Source organism: Primulina huaijiensis, chromosome 6 (genome assembly GCF_012295235.1).
Source record: "Primulina huaijiensis isolate GDHJ02 chromosome 6, ASM1229523v2, whole genome shotgun sequence".
In the NCBI taxonomy this organism is placed as follows: domain Eukaryota; kingdom Viridiplantae; phylum Streptophyta; class Magnoliopsida; order Lamiales; family Gesneriaceae; genus Primulina; species Primulina huaijiensis.
The window spans coordinates 16,032,185-16,055,889 of record NC_133311.1 but is presented as its reverse complement, the minus strand read 5'-3'; the positions used below and the strand labels follow the sequence as shown (position 1 = coordinate 16,055,889).

Genomic DNA, 23,705 nt, shown 5'->3' with positions numbered 1-23,705 from the left:
TAGAGAGATTTTCTTAAATAGACTTCGCACAATTACTATAATCAATTTTAGTTTTCAGTTAAATTAATTTACCAAAATAATCTTTTTATCATATCAAATTACATAGATATCCCTTATCATTTAAACTTTATTCATAATCAATTTCTTCATTTCAAATTCTTTATTTGATTTTCGCAATTTCTCGAATAATCTTATGAATTCCATGCATTTGGAAATAGAATGGTGATAATTTGAGATAACTCTTTTGTCGAGTTGCATTTTATGTATTTTATTTTTTTGAAGATTTGTTGTGCATACTCAAAAACTGTTAGCATGTAATAAAGTAGAGACTTAATTGAGACAATCAGATTTTTTGTTTATATTTGTGTAAACTCACATTGATGTATTATTGTGTTTCCTAACCATGGTGATTGGTGATTTTGTTTATATTATTTTGCATGAGCAACAATCATAATTGAAATATTATAACCTTGGTAATTTCGTATGCACTAATTCAAACTAACAATTCATAATTTTATTAAAATATGTTTATTGATATAAGTAAGTAGTATTAAAAATTAATATATTATGAATTAAATAAAACAGAATAAATGTTAAATCAACTCTTAAAGAGAAATAATAGATAATTAAACAAATGAATCACGAAAATGGAACATGTTCATAGAAAAAGGGTATTTTAGGATTTTTTTTAATTAAATAAGACAATGCAAAATGTGTAATAAAGAAGGCCATTTTTGAAATTATGACTTTGAAATGGACTAGAATTATCAATTTCCCTTTATTTTATCCTTTATTTATATAATGTGAGAATACTGTTCTTTATTAAAAAAAAAAAAAAACCCAATTATCAGAAATTGTAATTTTTTTATAAAGAACTATCTGATTAATTTTGGGGAGGACCACTTTTCTACTTTGATTATATATCACAGAGGGCAAAAAGTTAATTATTATTATTATTTAATAATATAATATCTGAAGTAAAATAAATTTAATTTCAAATTATTTTTTGTAATATCATAATTTGAACTTTCGAAAATGAAAATAATAATGGAATGTACTAAGTCGTAATTGACTTGATACGTACTTGAGCCTTTGGGGCCATTTCGCTGCTTCATTAATTTGGTTACTCATATTCTGGGCTTGGGGTGATCTTATTACAAGAGATGATATTTAAATGAATTTAAAAGTCAAGAATTTTCTGTGTCTTGTGAGAAAGTTTCATATATTTATATCTATAAGATGGTTCGATCCAATTTATGCGGTGACATAAAAAATAATATTTTTTATTAGTCGTGTCGAGTAGAAGATAGAAGAGTAGTTCGCAGACTATTGAGTTAGTCCGAAAGTTCACTCTGAACACCCGATAATAGCGGTTGGAGGTTCTTACACCATAAAAGAAAAACACCTATGACGAAAACGTAAAAAAATGAAAATAATATATTCGAACTTAACCGAGTGCACAAAGATGTAGTTACATCATATATATTCAAACTCGAAATCTTGTAATTGTGGATTTTTCTCATTTGCATGATCTTGGTACTTCAGTTTGCATAGTTACGCACACTTGTGAGGGTTTATTGTATTTATTATTTATAATCAGGACACTTGTAAATTTGTCACTATGTTGGTGTGGTCTTTAGTCTTTACCATATTTGGTGAATGAACAGTGGATTGTGGTCAACTGAGTAAAAATTACATGGTGGATATGTCATATGTGTGCTTTTTTTTTTGAGTCTGTCTCTTGTGAGACGGTCTCACGAATTTTTATCTGTGAGACGGGTCAATCCTACCGATATTCACAATAAAAAGTAATACTCTTAGCATAAAAATTAATAATTTTTCATGGATGTCCCAAATAAGAGATTCGTCTCACAAAATACGACCCATGAGACCGTCTCACATAAGTTTTTGTTTTTTTGTTTTTTGTTTTTACAAGAAGATAAATTATGCATTAGATAAGTCAAACGTAGCTTCATAATGGGTACAAAATATCAACCCAATACAAAAGTGAAGGCCGAGACAATGCAAAATGTGCTACGTTATGAGAAACTTTATTGGCATTTCTACTCACATGATTAATACTTCTAAATCTGTCAGAAATAAGGAGATCCAAAATGTTTGAAACTAGGACTCTAAACGAATTGAGCCGATTCATGAATTTTTCGAGCTTGTTCGATAAATATTTGATTCGTATTTAAATTTATTGAAATAGAGCCGAACTCGAACATGTTTGAACATTTTTCGAGCCGAACTCAACCTAAAAGTATTTTGCTCGATAGTTTGTGAACCACTCGTGAGTTTTTTTTTATCAATATAATATAATTATATATATATATATTTCGAGTTTTAGGATTTTTCGAGCTTTCGAACCTTCATTGTCGAACATTACTATCCGAACAATAGTTCGAATAGTTTGTGAATAGGTTCGAAAATTTCGAGTCGAACTTGAATTCGAACTTCCTTTAGTGCCGAATTTGAGCCAAGTTTTTTTAAAAAAACTCAGAGTTTCGAATCGAGCTCGAACTCAAATATAATTAATTCGAACCGAACTTGAACATTAAACTTTTACTAATATTCTACACAGACAAATACTCCTTGATGATTGATGCATTTGGGATGATATGTCACCTCATAGACATCATTAACAGAATCTGATCGAAAAAATCCACACACCACGAAAATCACCTTCTGTTTCCACCAGTGTTGCCTACCCATAACTGAGGCAGCACAAATAGTGTCATGGTGATGAAGTTTATAAAAAATTAATTAACAGAGTAACTTATTATTTGACCATTATATCAAATCGAATCTTATTCTATTTAAAGATAAAGTGTATATATGATTGAATTATTCTATTTCACTCTCTGATTTTGTAAAAATAAATCGAAATTCATTTCAATACTGTTAGCTGCAAGCTATGTCACAAGATCGAGCAACAGTTTTACATGCATTCGGGCTAGAATTCGACTCTAACGCATTCACGTTCAATTTTATTCAGATAGATTAGATGATTTTTGGTGGAATTCAACTCATATAATAGTTCCAAATCAAGTTACACTAGGGATGAAACAACGACGAAACCGGCTTGAGAGATATTGCATACTTTTAACATGCATGTTTCAGTTTAGTTGGAGTTGAAATCCGCACAAGTACAAGTCCAAAAAGAGTGTAATATTTGATATTTGATAGAAAACCCATGGATCACATATATTTTCTTTTGTACAAAAACTTGGTTCATCAAGATTAGTGATTAGATTAACCAAAATTCTTCACAATGATTGCTTCACTGAAAAGACGAAAACAGTAGCAGGACTAATGATAGTGGGGTGCCTTTTCAAGCGTTTCTCTTCTTATGGTAACTTCTCGAATCATGATCCGATCCACTATCGACACCATCTCCACCACCATTTGTCCCATTGCCTTTTGCATGCTGCTCCAAGCAGTACACGGATGATGGGGGCGATGTTTCCAGCACTTGGAGCCTGATTTATCCAGAGCTACTCAATGTGTATCATGTTTCAATTCCTGGTGTTTTTTCCACTGTTCGACCTCGGAGTTGCCGGCGTTTCTCGAGTGAATATTCGATATCGTCACCATATGCACAGCTCGGGTGACTAATGACATTGGATTCTTGCAGAGCGACATGAATGATTGTTGAAAAAAAGTTTAATCTGCAAGAAGAGAAAAGAGACACTTGAGCATATTCAGCAATATTAACCACCACCGAAAACTGAATGCATGTGTCATAAAAGCTAGTTTTCAAGTCATAAAAAGTACTATTATAGCATATTTTGTTTTGATTGATTGATATATAATAGAACTTATTTGTATACTACTAATATGTTTGATTAATTGCATAGTTATTGCCTTGTTATTAAACCAGCAATCAACGACGAATCCGAAGACAAGACCTCAAAGTCGCTATCTTAATCTAACACAACCAAACTGCGGCTTAGCCGCAATCGGAACAAAGGTAAAACAAACTAAGCAAAACTGTCCGACATTAACAAGTTTGTAGCGAACAGCACGCATCATGTGATTTTTCAGTCCGTTATCGAGGGCAGACTAAATAGGTCAGAAATTTTTTCGCAAAAGACCAGAAAACTTTCCTAGTTATCAGAAATCCATTTATTTCAATTCTTTAGATTTGAAATCTTCCCAAAAATCCAAATCTTTATATCAAAACGCAACCTTATAGTAATTAAATAGATGGACTGACACTGACAGTATTGTCCAAAAATTATTGGAACTGGAGTGAGAGCATAAATAGAAGAGAAACATTATTAATAAAATTGCCAAAACCCTCTATTTCCGAATCTTGATTAATTTAAAGAATGATCCTCTAGAGTTTCGGATAGAAATTGATTGAAGATCAGTTGAACACTTGTATATAAATATAACTATATAAGATGATCATATTTGCTTTGTACACAAATGCTAAAAAAGTGTACATATATATATGCATGATCAGTACATGGTTATCCTAATTAAGCTTAGTTTTAGAATAGTATGTTGATGTCTTGGACATAATGCCAAAGAAGAGCGGAAAATTTTCTATCTAATCTAATTATTACCCACACAAATGAGATTTGAACATAAAACTAAAAATGGATATTAGGACATTATGTTTGCCACTAGGTCAAAGGATCCTTGGTAAAAAATGGTTGTATTAGCAATTAGTGCCAGTGGTCTAATCAAGCTGTAAACTTTTAGACAAATAATTAAAATGAGTTTTTGTAAATACCCATGATAAGGTATTGATTGTTAGTCTGCAGGCTCGGNTCATTTTTGAATATTTGTAATTTGTTTTCTGTACTTCCTAGTTTCATTATTTCATTATCATTTATTTTCTCTATCCTACTTATTTTGTCTGAACAACTTAAATATATTTTATCTATAATTTTGTCTGGGACAATCATCACCCTCTTTACATATATTATATTGTTCGAATCTTTTGAATTATCATCAATCAATTACTTGCCACACTGCTTAGTTCTGAAAAAACGAGCTCCGTTTCAGAGATCCTGGTTTTGTATCCAAAAGTGGGGAAAAAGATCTCACACCAATATGGGTCATTATGTTTTTCAACACTTAAGAGTTGGATAATATGCGGCGAGATGAACTAGTTAACTTAGTTTTTTACGTTGATTTCCACTTAAAAAGCTAATACAGTACCCGATACAAATTAAAGAAGGTAAAAATGGCTTAATTAGTACTCCACCCGCGCTCACTCCCCTCTCTCAGTTAATTACTAAAAAAGTTTATTGTCCCAGAATTAATTATTTAGGCGGTGACGGAGTGGTTCGTGAATTCTGCCATGACATGAGCTGTGTTGCATCATGCATGAAACAACTTCCTGATCAAGATCTCTAAATACGTTGTAAGAATTGCTAACCAAAAGTTCTGTCACCATTTCACGAAGATCGGATGCTTCTGTTTTGAGCCTCGCGTTTTCGTGAAGAATTTTTTCGTGGCTCTCGGAAAGGATATTCAGTTTATCGATGAGATTGTGATGCTCGGTCCTCAGATGAATAATATGAGACCGGAGCTCGTCGAGGTGCCTCTGCTTACGCATCCTTGATCGCCGAGCCGATTCCCTGTTCGATATCATCCTCCTCTTCTTCCTCTCGTCGATGATGTTGCTTAGCTGATACTGGTCTTCCGCTTCATCAGAAGTCGAGTTAGTGCTCATGCACAAACTAGAGTTCCGGGTGACGAATTCTTCGACGGGAAGGGAAGTTTGATTATTCGGGAAGTTGAATTTGTTGAGATCAAGAAACGATCTTGAACTGGTTTGATCCAAGTTTAAGTGGGAGGGGATCGAAGGGTTCTCATGAGGAAAATAGTTCATTCCTTGGATTTTAATTTGATTGAATGTTGGTATATTTTACAAGAAGTGTTGTACTGATGTAGGCTTGTTTTTTTGTGTGGATGATTTTGTGGTGGTAGGGGACAATGCATGAAGAAGGCAAGGGATTTATAGGAGAAGTTTTAGACATTCGAGTGAGCTCATTGGATGTAAGATTTGTTTTTCGACCAATAAAATAACGAGTAATTACAATCTATGGATAGATATAATTGTTTATTTTTATGTAGACATAGTTAGAAATTCAACTAAAGTTTCATATTAGAAGATTAAGAGGAAAATCATGAGTCAATAAGATGGAATAATATCTTCATTGGTATGACGTTTTTTAAGTAAAGTCCAAAAACAAAGCTACGAGGGCTTATGCCCAAAGTGAACAATATCATATCATTATAGAGAGATGCGTGTTTCATGATAAAACAAGTGGTATCAGAGCCATGGTCGAGCTTGAGTCATGTGAGGAGAATCATCGGATATTTAAACAAAAAAGACGAGAGTTCTCAATTAAATCCGTGATGAGCTCTCAAAATAAGTGAGTCACAACATAGTGAAAAAGAGTAACCCGATTGGAGGACATACATATTTGAGGGGACTTTCATTACACATTTTCAACATACATTTATATTTTATATATTATACATATGAAATTAGAATTTTCACCACATATGTCACAAGAAAATTTTAAAATTTTGCATTCGAGTCTTGTATATCATATATATTTATGTGAACACTTTGGTGTACTTAATAAGATAATCATTGCAATGATTCAACTTAATTATATTTAACCTACACACCAACACCATATACTTAAATTAGCTATATTCAACCAATTTTTTTTTTTTACTTCTTATAAAAAATCATTCAAATATTTCAATGATCATCTCATATCAAGTACCAGACCGAACAAATATTTAGTAGGAAAAATTTAAGAAGGCTTACATAAGCAGCAAAGAGACATCAGTTTTGAAAAACAGATAAAATGGGTGATGTATGTCATTGCATGTAATGATTGGGGCCATTTTCTTATGCAATAATTATTTGGTTCATTAATGGTTCTTCTGTAGATGTAACGTCATTACCATGGATGGAACAAACTTAGGTGAGGTTAATGTCATGCAACAGCGGAATCAATGCATCTAAAAATTCATAAATTTAATCTGGCATTTATCATCTATATGTATATCTCATATTTTATCCAACAAATTTATATTTGTTCAAATATCTTCTTAATTATTTTTAAATATAAAAATATTTTTATGGAATAGTTGTCCAAACACCTTGTTAATTGTTTTTAAATGTAAAAACGTCTTTATGGAATAGTTGTCCAACCACATATTTATTATTAAAACCAATTTTAAACCTTTTTATAATTTTTTTGTAAGAAACACTTTCATAAAAATTTCCTAGTGATCGTGGGATTTAAATGGATTAAATTTGAGAATAAAAAAAAGAGTTTAATTAATTTGAAATAATAAACATTCAATTTGAGAATACAAAAAAAGAGTTTGCGATCGTGGGATGTAATTATTTAGCCATAGAATTTGTGAAAGAGAGAAAATTGTTTAGAAGTCAATATCAACGAGCCCTCTTTTTAAAAGCATGAAATTCTCGAAATTATATTAAAACTCTCAATATTGACAATGAGGTACTTGTGATTGATGACGAAATCTATTTTTTATTCTGAGATAAATCTTTTTTTAAAGAAAATGAAAACAACATATCTATTTTAATAAATATTTGATGACTCGAAGGGCACTTGGATTTGGGATAGATGGCCCCCATATTAATTTTTATGCTTTATGATGCTCACATCTGCTACCTAAATTTCCATGACGATTGTAAACTTTAATACACCATCTGATTCGGGAGACGAGATGATAAATAATGTGTTATATATAAATGATAAATCAATATATTTGGATGACATGATGACTTATAACTCTAATATTTTGTTGAAATCGAGTCAAACGTTGAATGAAATAAATATATATAATCAACTAATATATCATCATTCGATTCAAATAAAATCTAATACTTTAGTGTTAAGTTCTTGCCAGCATAACAATAATATCTTATTGTTAGATTTTAATTGTTCAAATTTGATCTAAGTATGTTGAGTCCACGTTAAAAAAATATATGAATAGACATAGCCAAATTAAAATTAAGCTATTGGATATTGTAGCATGAGGATATTATAATATATATATATATATTATATAAATTCGAAATTTGTTTATATATATGTGGCTGTAACATGTGGATACACTATGAGGGTAATATGGTATTTTCCAGAATATAAATGGCCTTAACATAAAGTGTGTATGTATTCCTTGATGCTTCCACTTCTTTGTGTTTTTGCCAACTAAATTATGAAGTGTCTCTTTATGGACGTTAATGACAAGTGGGAAATTATAATGTTGAATCATTAACTTTTAAGATAAAATCTTAAAATGTTGATTATTTTTTAAGATAATTAAGCTCGAACTTATCCATCTCTACTAGTCAGGTTAAATTTAAACAGAGGCAGAGTTAGACTTTTTATTTGTGAGACGAATTTTCTCTCCAAAATATTGTCTTATGATTATAAAAAATTTAAAATACAAGTATAATGTTTAATATTTACTCATTATATAATAGAAATAATAATATTCACTATATTTGTCATATATTAAGATATGATGTAACTCTTTTACCTCTAAACTAGCCAACTAGATCAAGAGGTACTACGCCAGCAGTTTGAAGTACGAGAACTTTCCAGGAGGTCACCAATACCAATACTATTCTTATTCATGCACGCTTAACCAAACACAATGTCATTATGTCGAGAGTTAGTACAAATGATCGTTGAAAATTTTTCCAACCGTTGGAGCTTTTCAAGTGTAAATATGCAATTTTATAAGACAAAAAAACAACCAAAAGCAAATATCCAATTAACAAGACTCAAGCTTTCAATATGCAAGACTTACGATCACACTTATTCTTTCAACATTTAGCACACACGTATCAGTTTATAACAGATTTTCTAAAGATTATATTGTGTTATCCTACTAACTCTAGTCATCAAAGCTACCGTTGGTTTTTATATTGGTTTTTAATGAACCGAGAGTTTTTGACCATTCAGAGTTTGTGTTGAGATATAACTAAGAGTTTCGATTTGTCCGGTGATAAGTATCAATCGAAAAGAATTGTTGCAAAGCGTTGTAAAACCAAATTCTTTTAGTATATATTCCTTCGTAAATTGAAGAAGAAGTCACGTAAGGTTATTTATGTCTGAACATCTATAAATCTTGTCGCATTTACTTACGCACTTTATTGTGTTTGTTTCTTATTTCTAATTGTCTAGTTAAATGTTACTTGTATTGAATATATAATCTATCATTATGTCTAACATAATCGTTTTCCGCACTCAAAATCATTTCAGTGATCCTCCAGTTAAACTTATTCGTTTGAGAAAAGGTTTAAATGTTAAAACTAACTCAAGTTTTAAATAAATTTTTTAAAGAATTCCATTCGCCAACTTTAAACTCTTTTCCGATCCTAACATTATTTGTAACAATGAGTGACGTATAATAATAAACATGGAAAATATGAATAACAAAATAAAAATATGGAACCTAAATCACAAATGGAAAATTGTTTATTTACTCTATATATTTATATACACAATGACGACTTAAATAAGTATTGATTAATTAACTTGCATGGTCAATAAAAAAAGGTTGCTCAAAAACACAATAAATTTAATAAAAATGATGATGATGATGATGATGATGATGATGATGATCACTTACTACATTATTCTTAGAATTGGTCATATCAAATTCCTGTAATCTGTAGAAATAAGCAAATAAATAAAATGAAAATGAAATCACGTATAGAACAAATTTGGAATTCATGACTTGGGAAATGGAAAAAATATGGAATTTAGAATTTGGGGAGAAAAGAATGAAAAATTGGGTATATATGAGGTTAAATGAAGATTTATTTTTACCTGATAGAGATTTATTTTTATGTCCTACAGTCATACTTTTCATATAAAATCCGCTGTCATATATATAGAAAAAAATTGGAGGAAAAAGATGAGGGGCAGCTTAAAAATTAGAGGGGAGCCCCTGAATTTTATTACTCTCCTGTTCTAATTATATAGATTTCTTTTCCTTTTTCGGTTGAAAACTGTACGTAGTTGTGTAAACTCGATCAGTGCATTTTCATCCCTTTCCTTTTTCCTGAATTCTCTTGTTTGGAGAGAACTTTCCAAGAAATTTGACATAAAGTTTATTCTTTATTTAATTACATCAAGATTTATGTATCTGGTATATATATATCATGGTAGAAAAAATCACCACAAAGCATTTGCAATGATGCCCCTCTTCCCCTTTTAGTTTCTTGAAAATTCCCCTCTATAAACCTAGAAGAATATATTTTAGCGATAATATCTGTATATATATTTATTTAACAGGACTTATGATGCTCTTTTGACAATTATATGTAAATTTTTTTCCATTTCTTTTTTTGAAATTATGGTATACAATTGTTGGGTAGCTTCAATGATATTTAGGGTAATACTCAAGGTATATATATTGGTCCACGTGAAAATACACATGCGATATATTTTAGGTCATCCGATCTTCACTTGAGATGCACCATGTTAGTTGTCCCGCATCGGTTAGAGAAAATCCTTGAGGGTTGTATATATAGATTTGGACAATCTTCACCGCTTGAGCTAGCATTTGTGGTTGAGTTAAGTCCAAGTTTCAAATTTAACATAGTATCAGAGTACATGTTTCACCGTTATGTATTGGATTGTCCATAGTTGGGCCACTCGTTCTGTCCATGTTTGGGTTATTTGTAAACTTCACGCTCCAGATGTTCATTCCTTGGCGTGGAGGTGTGTTAGTTGTCTCACATCGGTTAGATAAAATCACTGAGAGTTGTATATATGGACTTGAACAATCTTCCTCTTTTGAGCTAGTTTTTGGGGTTGAATTAGGTCCAATTCTCAAATTTAACACACCCCAACCATGTACTCGCACACGAACAAGATTTTATTCATTAACAATTCCGACTTTAATTTGTGAATGACATTGTTTTATAAAAATGATTAAAATGCTATATTTTTATTTCAGTTTTATTTGTTTGATTAAAATATGATTTCTTAGTTCATAGAACTACTTGTGACGAAATGGATAGAATATCCTTAACAAAGTTAAAGCTCTCCTTTTCTTTACACCTTGGAATCGGAATTTAGAATAGAGAAACATATTCTATCAGTGTTGAACTGTGCCTAATTTCAATTTGTAGTGGAGCAATACTAAAAGAAAAATATCTTGGAACAAACTCTCCAAGTCTATAAAAAAATTATATGAATTATACAAGAAGTCAAGTTTAAATTAAATGCTAAATGGTTTCAATTAAATTTGAAAATTTTTAGAACTAACGAAATAATTAAGATAAAATTTAAAATTTTTGTGGATGTGTCGAACGAAAAAGTATGGCCACATCCGAGCAGTGGCAACTTGGAACCGTGAATAATTTAATTTCTTTATATAAAAAAATCGTAAAAAGTTTCGATATTCGGGTAGTGATGACCATATTTAACCTTTTATGTGTGTTTTTGTTTGGGTTATTCTCCACTTATCCATATTTCTTAGCATATATAAATTTAAATCTTCAAAAGTTAAGATGGGAATTACATTCGGACATCCAATCGTTGCAGAAAGAGGAATTTACGAGGAACGATCTCAAAGGTGTCCAAATTGTTAGAGTAGGTGAACGTTTGACTAATTATCAAGAGTCGGATTTTTCATGTCAACACCTTCTCAAACGAGCTTGCTACACAGAGCTTGTCCAATACGGTTTACTTAACTATCATGGTTTGCATCCTGTTGCATTAAATTTTTATTACTTTTCGGGAAAAAAATGCTTGATCGTGTAATATAAAACAGAAAAAAATTATTATATATTCCCTTTTCGTTATTTCAACAACCAAAAATTGTTTTTAAAAATTTCTTCGAAGATGCATTTATGTGTTTTCTCATTCAAAACATCTTTCACTCCCAAATATATTTACATAAAATAAACCAAAGAAACTATTTCTCCAAGAAAAATAGAAATAAGACCCAAAAAGAATAAAAAAATTCACACACTCACACAAATTGACTTCCACGTCCAATGTTATCTCCATTTCTTTTAAGAAAATTGACACTAATATTTTTTTTTTAAATACAATTACTCTAACAAATTATGTAAGTATTTTTAAAACATTATCGTAGAATGAGTGCTAGAAGCAACACGATGAGCTTCAATATCCTTATATCATTTCGTATTTGACTCAAATTTTATAATAATTAGAGTCTAAAAATAATTATAATTAAATTATAACTAAAAAATAACATTTAAAAAAATTTAGCAACATAATCATACTTTAACAAAATTACCGGGAAATTTAAGGTGTGATCTTTTCTGAAGCGGATTGGTCTGGACCATATACGTTCTAGGAGGCTCAAATACATAAATGAAACAATATATATTATTTCAATAATTAAAAATTTTAAATGGCTATTAAATGTATATATAAATAAATATGGAAATACAACAAATAAATAATATTGTCCAAACTAGGAAGATTAGGGGTGGGCATAAAACTCGAAAAGCCGAAAAAACCTACCGAAACGAATAATTCGGTTTAACTGGTTCGAAAAACTTCTCACCTTCTCTTCCCACTATATCATTATCTTAAATTTTAATTACCACTATCCCAATACCCTTACATGAGTGTGAAATTATAAATTAATTCAAATTAACAAAAATATATTTTATGTACATATAACGCATGTGTTCAGTGCATTAAGAGAACATACATTGGATATGTGATTTTGTTTTCTATTTATAAATTTTTTTTAGGGATTGTGGGCTTGGGTCCAATTTAGCGAGCTAATAATAAATTGGATTATAACCCATAAAAGGGATTAATTATATTTTGCTCTTACAAGTTACATGATAAATCTTGTGTTAAAGTGTATAGTCTTGGATGAAAAGGACAGACAAGTCGAGATTTGTCATGAACTTAATTCATAAAATGAGATTTAGGAGTGTTTACAAAATATTATGTTCTTTGAAGAAGTGATTAAATTTACATATTGTGAAGATGTGAGAAAAATTCAAAAGTGAACAGTGGCGGAAATTTTTTTAAGATAGTATTTGGTAAATAAATTATTCTAATATCATCTTTATAAAAAAAATATAACATCATTGAAGTTTTTGCAAAGATGTAGAGTTTGATGGTGTATTGTGATCTCTAAATAAATGTAAAAAATAATTTTGGATTAGACAAAAAAATCGAGGGTAAGAATGTTTAGAAAAATTTTCATTTATTACCAAAATATAGTTCACTTTTGAAAATAGAATCAACATGGGATCATATTTTGAATTTGAATTAAATTGAGCAAAATTTTGGTTTAAGAAACAAAAAAAAAAACTAATTTTTAAGAGTGTGAAAATATATTTAAGGTATTTTAAGTTTTGGTGATTTTCCCTAAGCCAACTTAAATATCGGAAGAAATAAAATTAAGCAAGCAAACAATTTTAGTAGTTCATTATCAGCATACCTCTCGCATGTTTCAGAAGAACTGATTAAGGTCTACCGAATTCGAAAAGACAAACTGCATTGAGTATTTAGAAGTCTTCTACCGTCTACTGAATTGTATTATCGACCACTTAACTATATCATATTTGTTTCTTTAAAAAATGAAGACATTTTATTAGCAAATCCGATAATCAGAGAATTTTAAGAGAATTCAAACAAAAACATTCTTTGTACTCATTGAATGTCGGTGTTATAGACATTTATTTATTGTCGCTTGCTATTTTTGGAATACGATGAATAGCATGTGACATTTAATACTATTTTTGTTATAGTCTATGTACGACTAAATTATAGTCGTTTGAATCTGAACGTTGGAAATAATCTATAAAAGAACATTTCAAGATTTAACAAGTACTCTAGACTCTTGATAAATTTGCAATTTATTATTCTTTCAGATATTCAAAGTTTTGCTGAAAAGAAGTCATTAAGAGATACATAAGATCTTTTCAGAGATCAATTGTACTCAACTTACTCTCAAAATTGTTTCAAGTTTACATCGTATATTGATGTGATTTTTTTAACTGACAGAAATAGTCTTTATGCTCAGAAATCTTGTAAATTTGGTTTGAAATTGTTACTAAGAGTTTTACCCAACAGTATTTAAAAATTAATATTTAAACGTGTAACGTTTAGTGGAGTGACACACACACACATATATAATTTTAATATCTTGTACACTTATTCTGAACATGTATGAAGTAACGTCCACCTGTTAAATACGATAAATATATCAAAATTATATATACAATAAGAAGGAATGCAACACACGGCTTCATCATTTTCATCCAAAATTCATTATTTTGAGACCCATCGAATTATGTAATGAAAAAAATATATAAATTCTCACAAATAAATTGAAAAATGGTTGTAAACTTTTTACTTTTTTTTAAAACAATTTTGGAAATTTGTCAATAAAGAAATTAGGTAGGTGGTTGGAGCACAATGTTTCCATCTGATTGCACTACTCGTCAATTATATTCATGCCTAAGCAAATATATATAGTGGAAGCTGATGAAATTAAAGATTGGATCCAAATGATCAATTAGTAGGGAAAAATAATAATGAATTAGTGTTTCCACCTCAAAAAATAAGAGATCTGTGAAGGGAAAAATTAACACTCGCTTTTATTTAGAAGTTGTAAACAGTAATACAAATTTTTTAATTTTTTATATATTATTTTTAAATGTTTAATTATTGATTATAGTCTTCTTTCTTAAAACTTGATGTGTTGCCACAAGTATTTTAATTTGGCACGAGGATCATCTTAAATCCTAATGAATCAATTATTCGATTCTGTGATCTTCTTTGATATTGGATTTGGAGCAAAAAAAATTGTGTTCATGGGCGGAGTTGGGGCAGCATACAATAATACATGCACAGTATTCAGATGAAAATATTTCGAATTTTTTTCTTATTTTCTGAATTTGTTTTGACAATTTAATGTGAATGGACAGACTCGTCCGAGAAAATGTTGGTATAGAGAATCAAACACATGATCATTGATCAAACATCTACCTACTCTACAAACTCGAACACTAAGGAATCTCACCACCAATAAATATATATCGGGGTGTCAATATATACATAAATATACTAGGGAAAAATATTTTTATATGACAATAATGTTTAAAAAAAAATTCAAGGGTCGCGAAGATCCATCGTTACTAGCGAAATCAAATTTTAACTTAATAAAAATTTAATATCTTTTTAGTATCACTTTAAACTTTATTTTAGAATTTTAGTTTAAATTCCAATAAATTATTATTTTTACCAATTTTGTAGATCTTTTTCAATACGAAATAAATGAGTGCAAATAAAATTAAAAAGTTAAGTTTTGATTTCATGAAAGATGTTCACGCTTAACATCAATAGCATGGAANTATGAGTAAGAGGGGTGAATTTTTGGAAAAACACTTAGCAAGTAGGGACTACGTTTTACTGACACGTCTCTAACCGTTAATTGTATAATGGACGTGACCATATAATGATTATTATATCACATTGTGTGAGGATCATATCATATTTCAAAATTCTTATCCATGTCAAGTCGAATCATAACAGTGCTTGAAACATAATTTTTAAAACAAAACATAAAATGAAGAAAGCACGCTGGACTGAAAATTTAAAATAGAACGTAGAACGAAGATTTATGCGTACATAGTTTTTAAAACATAAGCCCAAAAACATTTATTGATAAAAAACGCGAAGAAAACTTGCTAGAACTTGGACATAATGTAGCTCAAACTTGGACAAAACTTGTGCTCGATCTTGGACAACACATCTGCTAGAGAGTTTGTTCTTTGTTTTTTGTGTGTTTTTCCGAAAGAATTTAAGGATTGCAGCTTGGAAACTACACAAATAAAAATTCTCAGTGTATTGCTATTAGATCAGCTCGATGGACATTTGTGTAGGCTTTTGAAGTTGGCTTTGAATGCACTTGAATACTCTTGATCATCAACAGAATCTTGTTAAGCACTACAACAATAAATGCTTATATTGACATTCATAAATGTCATCATATTCAATATTTAGTGACATTTAAGTTTTAGTGACACCTCCAACAAATGTCGTCTATTCCAATGTCGTCTTAAACTTCCTGACATTTTTTAATGTCATTATAAGATGTTAATGACAACTTCATACGTGTTACTAATTATTCATATAATGACAATTTTAAATGTCAGGAAAACTCATGTTTTAAAGACATTTATACATTCCTGGTTATTATAGTAATAATGACAAATTTATATGTCATTTAAAATCATTTATAATGACAACTATAAGTGTCGTGTATGTTATTTATAGTGACAATAAAAAATGTCACTGATGATAGGTTATAAAGTTAATTTAAAATGTCTCATTATGTAGTCTGTAATGACACTTACAAATGTCTTCTATACTAATATATAAAGACATTGAAAATTGTCGTTAATAGTTGTTTAAATGACTTTTTGAAATGTCTCCATATGAGTTTTACGACATTTTTTATGTACATGATTTAATGTTCTATTGTGACATAAAAAAATGTCATATTTTATGAAATGTCATCGATTTCAATATTTTCATGATATAATATTCAAGAATATAACAAATTAACATAAATACAAATACAAAATTTTAAAATAGAAATTAAATTGCTAATCAATAATTGTCATTAATTTTGCAATCATTAATGTATAAGACTGACAAATTTGTTACCTCGAAAAACATCTATACCCCAACAAATGTACCAAATGTATTTTGTTTAAGAACTAGCAAACAATTAAGTCTTGTAAAGCAAAACATAAGCAAACTTGTGACGCATCTTCATTCTTCAACCATCTCATCTTAATCAAAATCCAATATTCTTGTCACCTACAATAAAAATTCATATATTTGTATGAATGAAATAAAATTAAAGAAGCACAAAATAAAGAGATTAAAGGGAAATTCCAGAAATGAGACAAGTATAATGCAAGAGATGATATGTTAGAGAAATAAAAGATGACCTACTTAAATGTTCGAGCAGAAATTTTTGGCAAAGGACCACTTAAATTATTGAAAGAAAGGTCCCTGAAAGAGTTCATAAATAATGTTAAGTCTTTAATTATTCAAGAATGCATGGAACTAATTGGTTTACTTACACAATCAACATTGATTGGGAAAATGAAAATCGAAAGGTGTAACATACACAAGGGTAAGGCTTTCGACTTTGGCAAGAGAGTTGGGTACCATTCCCCTGAGGCTGTTGTTGTTAAGACGCCTGTCTTGCTCGAAGAACCAAAACAAATGAATCAATCTAAAGAACATGCAAAGACCCAAATTTTATGGCAAAAGTCCTAAAAACTCACAGATAATTCAAGTTCTTCAGATTGCCAACAGAATCGGGTATTTCACCAAACAGCTTGTTGTTGGACAAATCAAGTGTTTGAAGCTTTTCTAATTTTCCAATGACATCCAGGACCTGTGATATTATTATTTTGCAGCAACCTACATATGCCCAAATGGAAGAAATATTCAGCTTGTTAGTTACAATGGTTCTAAGAATAATTCAGTGTGTTGAATAATTTGTATTTAAGGAAAAATTAGAATAAACAAGAACATGGTGGATAGCAATAACTTACACAGACTGCAGATTAGTAAGATTTCCAATCCTAGATGACAGGGTTCCAGACAAGCTCAGGCTAGGTAGCCCTCTGATAACAAGCAAAAATTACTATCATCAAGGATCAGTGACAGACATTATTACTTCATATGACCTCGTCATCACATTTCAGAGTACATCCCATTTTAGCTTATAGAGAAGTATGATGGAAAGCAGATTCTTCCCGTCAACTTTAGTGAAAGAGATCCGTAAAAGCAAGAAGTAAAACAACACTAATTACTACTGATACTCATTTTGATAAATCTCACTCCCAAGTGCAGAGCGGATCTAGCAGGCTATAAGATGAAAAAGTTCCAAATTATATAATTAATTGTCTGAAAATTACGTCTCCCTCCAAAAAAAAAAATAATATTACGGGAAAAACCACCAAGCTAGAAAAATTTCTCCAGTTTCCAGCAAGAAGAGTGGTGCTAGAAACTTACAGAGGAGAAACATAGCCATCCTGGGAACAGGTGACCATCCTCCAGCTACAAGGATCTACAGAAGTCGCATCCCAATTCTCCATCACATTATACGGATCATGTAAATCACTCTTTATAGCTATCAAAGCTACAACTGCATCCAGTTAAAGAAACCAAATAATTTGTTAAAAACAAGTCACAGCCAAGAACTATGAATACGTATTCATCCTTTGTTTCTTTCTCATAAGCAGAGCACAGTAGTTATCCATTCATTTTCAACAATAAAGATAAATGGTACTAATATGTGCATTTGCAACATAAAATGACTACTCTAAAGTATGAGAATTGAAGTGATATCCAAGAAGAAAAAAGACCGAATCTGGTTAAAAAATTTGCAGAAATAACAATTATAGTAAATACACATGGGTTAGCTTTCAAAGAAATAAGTTTTAGGTAACCATCAATCATATATAAGTTGAATAGGATCAAACTTTCACCATTTTGTGAAAAGGAAAAAATGAAATTTCAGAAGCACCTTCATAATTTACTCCAGAAGGAGATAGAATTGATCCACCAACATAAAAAACACCAAGCTCGATAACAGATAAATCAACCTTTCCATTCCCTGAAAATCTCCACTTATTTAACCTTCTCGGAAAACTTTTGATTTGGCTTCAAGAATAAGCCATTCTCACAATGATACACATCCTCCACTCATTGAATTATTATTATCCAAACACCTCAGCCAAAAAGGTGCCCACCAGAATCAGAACCTCATAAAGCAAGCCTACCATAACCGTGTAGAGAAATGCTAACTTTTCCCACTTTTACCTCCAAACAACCTCAACTCAAATTGCCAGCTTTGATTTTGAACATGGTGAAATAAACGAAAGCCCGGATGAAAAAACGTGAACTCCTGAACCAAAAAAAAAAGAGTCTCAAATTAAAAAATTGGTGGAGTAAAACCAAGAAAATGAAGGGAATTTCTTGAAGCTGCAAAAACAAATAATAGACCTGAAATTTCAGGAGCCTTGAGATTTGGGAATCTTAGCTTGCGAATTCCACGTTGTATCAAATTTTGAACCAAGCAACAGAAAATTTCATTAGCCGTAGAAGAATATATCCAGAAATCAGCTTCAATTACGTGATTGTTATTCACAAATCACAAAATATCCACTCAAGATTAGCATCTTCCACTCTATTAGAAATTCACACACGACACATATGATATTTGGCAGAAAGATACAAATCCTGCTAGAGTCCAAAGCATCATAGACACAGATGGGGACAGCGTAAGATAAAATGAAACTTGATATTTACTATTTAGGTACTTTAAATTATTAAGTTAAGATTTGGGTTTATAAAAATAAGGAGGAAAAGCTAGTTCTATATTTTTGGGGGGAATCAAAAAACTTACTTTATAGATTCAATCATCCAGAAGCCTATAGTACATTCAATCATCCAGAGGTAGAAAACCCTTTCACAGCACAATTAACTCCGCAGTACCTGCCGGTTTGCTTCAGCATGTCAAGCATATTGGTCTGGAAAACGTGATCCATGGCCTCAACACTGACCCCAGTTCCACTCTGAGGCATGACCGTGATCGACCGTTCGATCAATAATTGACTTGAATTCAAAACAAACTGTGACCAAAATCTCTTACAAAATCAATGAAAAAGTCGCATACCGAATAAAATAATTAAACATTCTCCCCCTTTTCCAATGGTTTTCAGGTAAAAGTGAATACAGACAATACCTCGGTATGTTATTATTATTATATCTTCAAAACAAAGGATTTGTTACAGATTATTATTTTAGTACCACGAATTTGAGAAAAAAGGGATAGATTTGGAACTTACCGGCCGGAGATGAGAAGCGTCTGGACAAATCTGAAACCCTGAGACTTGGCTATAGCGGCTGGACAAAGATAAGAAGGAAGGATTCTGTAGATGGAAATAAATCTATAGCGGCTGAATGAGGGAAAAGAGAAGAGCGCGAGAGATTTGGCTATAGCGGCTGAATGAGGGAAAAAAAGAAGGGCGCGAGAGATTTGGGAGGAGCGTACACACTGTTATAATTAATCCATCTTTATTAACAGCGTTGATCGTGTGCCGTACAAAATAATTTTCTACTATTAAAAAAAATTTATTATAAGATTATTAACCGCGTGTGATGCACGCCGTAAATATTAAATTTTAATAGCATACATATAGCTCGCCGTTGAAATAACTATTTACGACATGTATTTTTTGCACGCCGTTGTTTGTATAAGCTAAAATAATATTAAAAGCGCGTATGAATGGATGTGTCGTACTAAATAAAAAAAATTTATCATACGACTATTAACAGGTGAAGATTTTGGAGAGAAAAATAGATACAACAAAGGTGAGAATATTTGGGTTGGATAAATATTGGAAGGAGGAAAATAATTGTTTCCCTCCATATAAAAAATGACATCGATTAAAAATGTCACGATAACTAATCTAATATGTTTTTTTATTTTACACATTATTTATTTTTTACAAGTGTCATTATTAAGTATTTGTAACAACATTTAATTAAAAGTGTCACAATAGCCATTTATTGTTGTAGTGAAGTGATGTAATTTCATGAATGATCCAATGATGGGTATTTATAGCCTTAGGTCTCAACGATCATTGATATTCTCGAGATTCAAATTTGTTTTAGAGTACATAATTTTTTGTTATGGTGATGGTGGTACAAAAGATTTTTCAGTCAACCCCAACTGATCTTCTAATTAAGTCATTTGTTCACACAATTTCAGTAATCCTACTTCTGCACAATGTATACTGATTGTTTTACTGAGAGCTCAACTGACAAAAACAAGATTTCAGTGTAGCTATTCCAACCGAAATTATCGATTGAAAAAAATTTATTTTCTCCCTCTAAATTTAGACTCGATCTTAACATATATAATAAAATGGAAAGTTATCAATAAACAACAAGATATGAGCAGTTAGATAAAATGTGTGTAATGTAAAAAGACAAGTATTTTATGGATGTTTGGAGATAAATACTCATACATCATTTTTTTTCTACTTAGAAAGAATTTTATTAAAAGACTTTGATTGATACAATTCTTTGTGTCTTTTAATAAAATTCTTTGTAACAACCCACTTCAATTATGACTTATCACTACTTAAATTGAAACTCTTAGTATACACTTCGACAAGTTCTAAATATTTAAGAATATTCGGTTCACCAGAAAATACAATATAACCCAACTGTTGGCTTGAACGACCTGAGTTGGTTGGGGTAGCACAAAGTAATCCTTGAAAATCTGATGTAATCTGAAAGGTATGTGCTTAAGTTGAACATATTGAACTATGATAGCTTTAAGTGTGCTGGAAGATCTTTGAAGATTGAATAAATGTGTATAGGCTTTTAATCGTTCGGTTTAGTAGTCTTTGTGCGTTTTCAGATCTGTATATTTATAGTTGAAAAGCTCCAACAATTGGAATTAATTTTCAACGATCATCTGCACTGTTACTCGACAGAATGGACATGTTGCTTTCAGTCGACGTACTTATCATTAAATGCTCGTTTAATGTTCCTTTTGCTTTTGCGCCCTCAAGTTCCTAGCTTCTGAAAAGCTAATAGACCATAGAAGAAATAGACAACTTTATGTCATTCGGGAGTTGATAAGATACTATGTAATCATTCTATATATGGAAGTTGTTGAACTGCTAGACTTGCAGTGTCTTTTTTGAATTACTCACATCTGACCCGTTGAGGTTCGGTTAGAGTTTAACAGTTTAAACATGTGTACTGCATTTAAGACTTGTTCTGACCTGCTTGACAGATTATTTTTTGTAGCTAAAGTTTAGATACTCTGTGGCTTGAACTCTTGAAGTTTTGTCTAAACGGCTTGGGTTGATCCAGTGGTCTGAAAATTTGAAATACAATTGATAAACAATTGGATCCTGAAATAGCTCGATGATGTATTTGTCAGTTACAAAAACTTAGGGTAATAGAAATATTTTTGCAGATATGTTAAAATTATCCAATGGCAAGCACAAGTCTAATGGTCCATCATTGAGATGGAGAATCACATCCAAGATATGAAGGAGATTGACTATAAGATTTATCTGAAATTTGGAAGGTGTTACCAGTAGTGTCGTGCACGACGGTGGTAGAAAAAAATATAATGGAGGAACTAGGCCAAATAAGTGGTACGTCGAGGAAGTTAAGACATCATGGATGATTGTGGAATATGGGCCAAACAGTTGAAGTAATGTGAACAAAATCAGATAGAATCATCAAAAGAAAGGTCTACACACAACTTATCAATCAACAACTCAAGAACAAAAATGCTCGGCAAATTTCGTAAATTCTAGTTTACTTATTTCAAGTTTCTATGATTTTAATTTTCCTTTGCTTTAGCATAATCCTTCAGCTTTTATGTTCAATTTTCGGTAGTGAAAAATGTCGATTCATAATAGCATAATTTATTTTGTTGTTGTTTATTGATAATCCTTTGTTTTTCTAAATTAATTTTCGGTTCTTGATGCTTACCGAGAGAGTTAAAACTAACGATCGATTCAGAATTCACATCGCTTGTTTTTTTTTTTTTTTTAAAGTCAGATTTCACAACTTTAGCACGATTTTGTATCTGACATGCCTACGCAATTTTATGTGCAAATAATAACAAATTCAATGATTTGTTGGGGCAAATTCACTAGGAAATAGATTGCAAATCCCAAATAATTATTTTTTTAGTCATTTCAGTGGGTTTCAAATTCATTTAAACATAGAGTCATTTCAAATTTTACAATCAAATAGTTTCTCAAATACAAATCATTCAATCTAAACACAATCTTAAAGAGGGATTTGAAATGACATCTAAGATGAGAGTCTTTATAATCTATGCATATTCACAATTATCATTGCAGTGACGTAAATTAACAAATAAATGGATTCAAAATCCATCCAAAATAAATTCATCCAAACAATTAAATTGCTTGAGAGCCATGGATTTGATAAAACTCTCATTTCAAATAAAGAAGATCTACAAATGTAGATAACTCCGATTAATTTGATACAAATTGTTTATATGATTGTGATGTTGATAAGTTCATAATTAATTACCTCAAATGAAGTATTGAATAATCGCAATACTTGGAATTAAATATTAATTATATATGCTGCCAAAAGATATTTAAGAGTTTACTTTTGTTTGTTTAATTTGTTTTTAAAGTTGCTTGTGCTAAAAGATTGATACAGTATCGAGGGGCAGGCTGGGGATTAAGAATTGATAGACGAGAGCAGATGAATCTCATGTACCACCACATGGAATTTTTATATTATTTAATAAAATAGTGGAATTTTTATTTCAAAAAAATGAGTGAAAATCTTATAAATATTAAGAGTTGTATTATAATAATAATAATAATAATAATAATAATAATAAGAAACATACATTTAAAATGAAGATAGACCGTTTTCTTTCCTTTTTTGTCTTTTTTTACAAATGTATATTTATATCTTATTCTCATTAAAAAAACTTTTAAATTTATATAAATTTTATTTATATATATCAATAAATTTTTAAATATCATTTATAATTAAAAAAAATATAAAAAACAGTGATAATTATTTTAAATATATACACGTGTACCGCGATATTAG

At 30.4% G+C, this 23,705-nt stretch overlaps 1 long non-coding RNA gene and 1 pseudogene across 4 annotated transcripts; both read right to left on the bottom strand.

Annotated features, from left to right (window-relative positions):
• Positions 1-5,283: 5,283 nt before the first annotated feature.
• LOC140979128 (basic leucine zipper 43-like) lies at positions 5,284-5,884 on the bottom strand (annotated as a pseudogene).
• A 10,735-nt stretch (positions 5,885-16,619) lies between these two features.
• LOC140978641 (uncharacterized) lies at positions 16,620-20,110 on the bottom strand. 4 transcript variants are annotated; one of them, XR_012175590.1, is made up of 9 exons: positions 19,916-20,110; positions 19,071-19,699; positions 18,592-18,972; positions 18,078-18,210; positions 17,615-17,686; positions 17,342-17,480; positions 17,182-17,257; positions 17,004-17,063; positions 16,620-16,865 (listed from the first exon to the last, which is right to left on the bottom strand). It is a non-coding gene; the product is annotated as an uncharacterized lncRNA (long non-coding RNA). The 4 variants fall into 4 exon arrangements; XR_012175589.1 differs by having other exon boundaries at positions 17,182-17,253; XR_012175592.1 differs by lacking the exon at positions 17,004-17,063 and having other exon boundaries at positions 17,182-17,253.
• Positions 20,111-23,705: the final 3,595 nt, after the last annotated feature.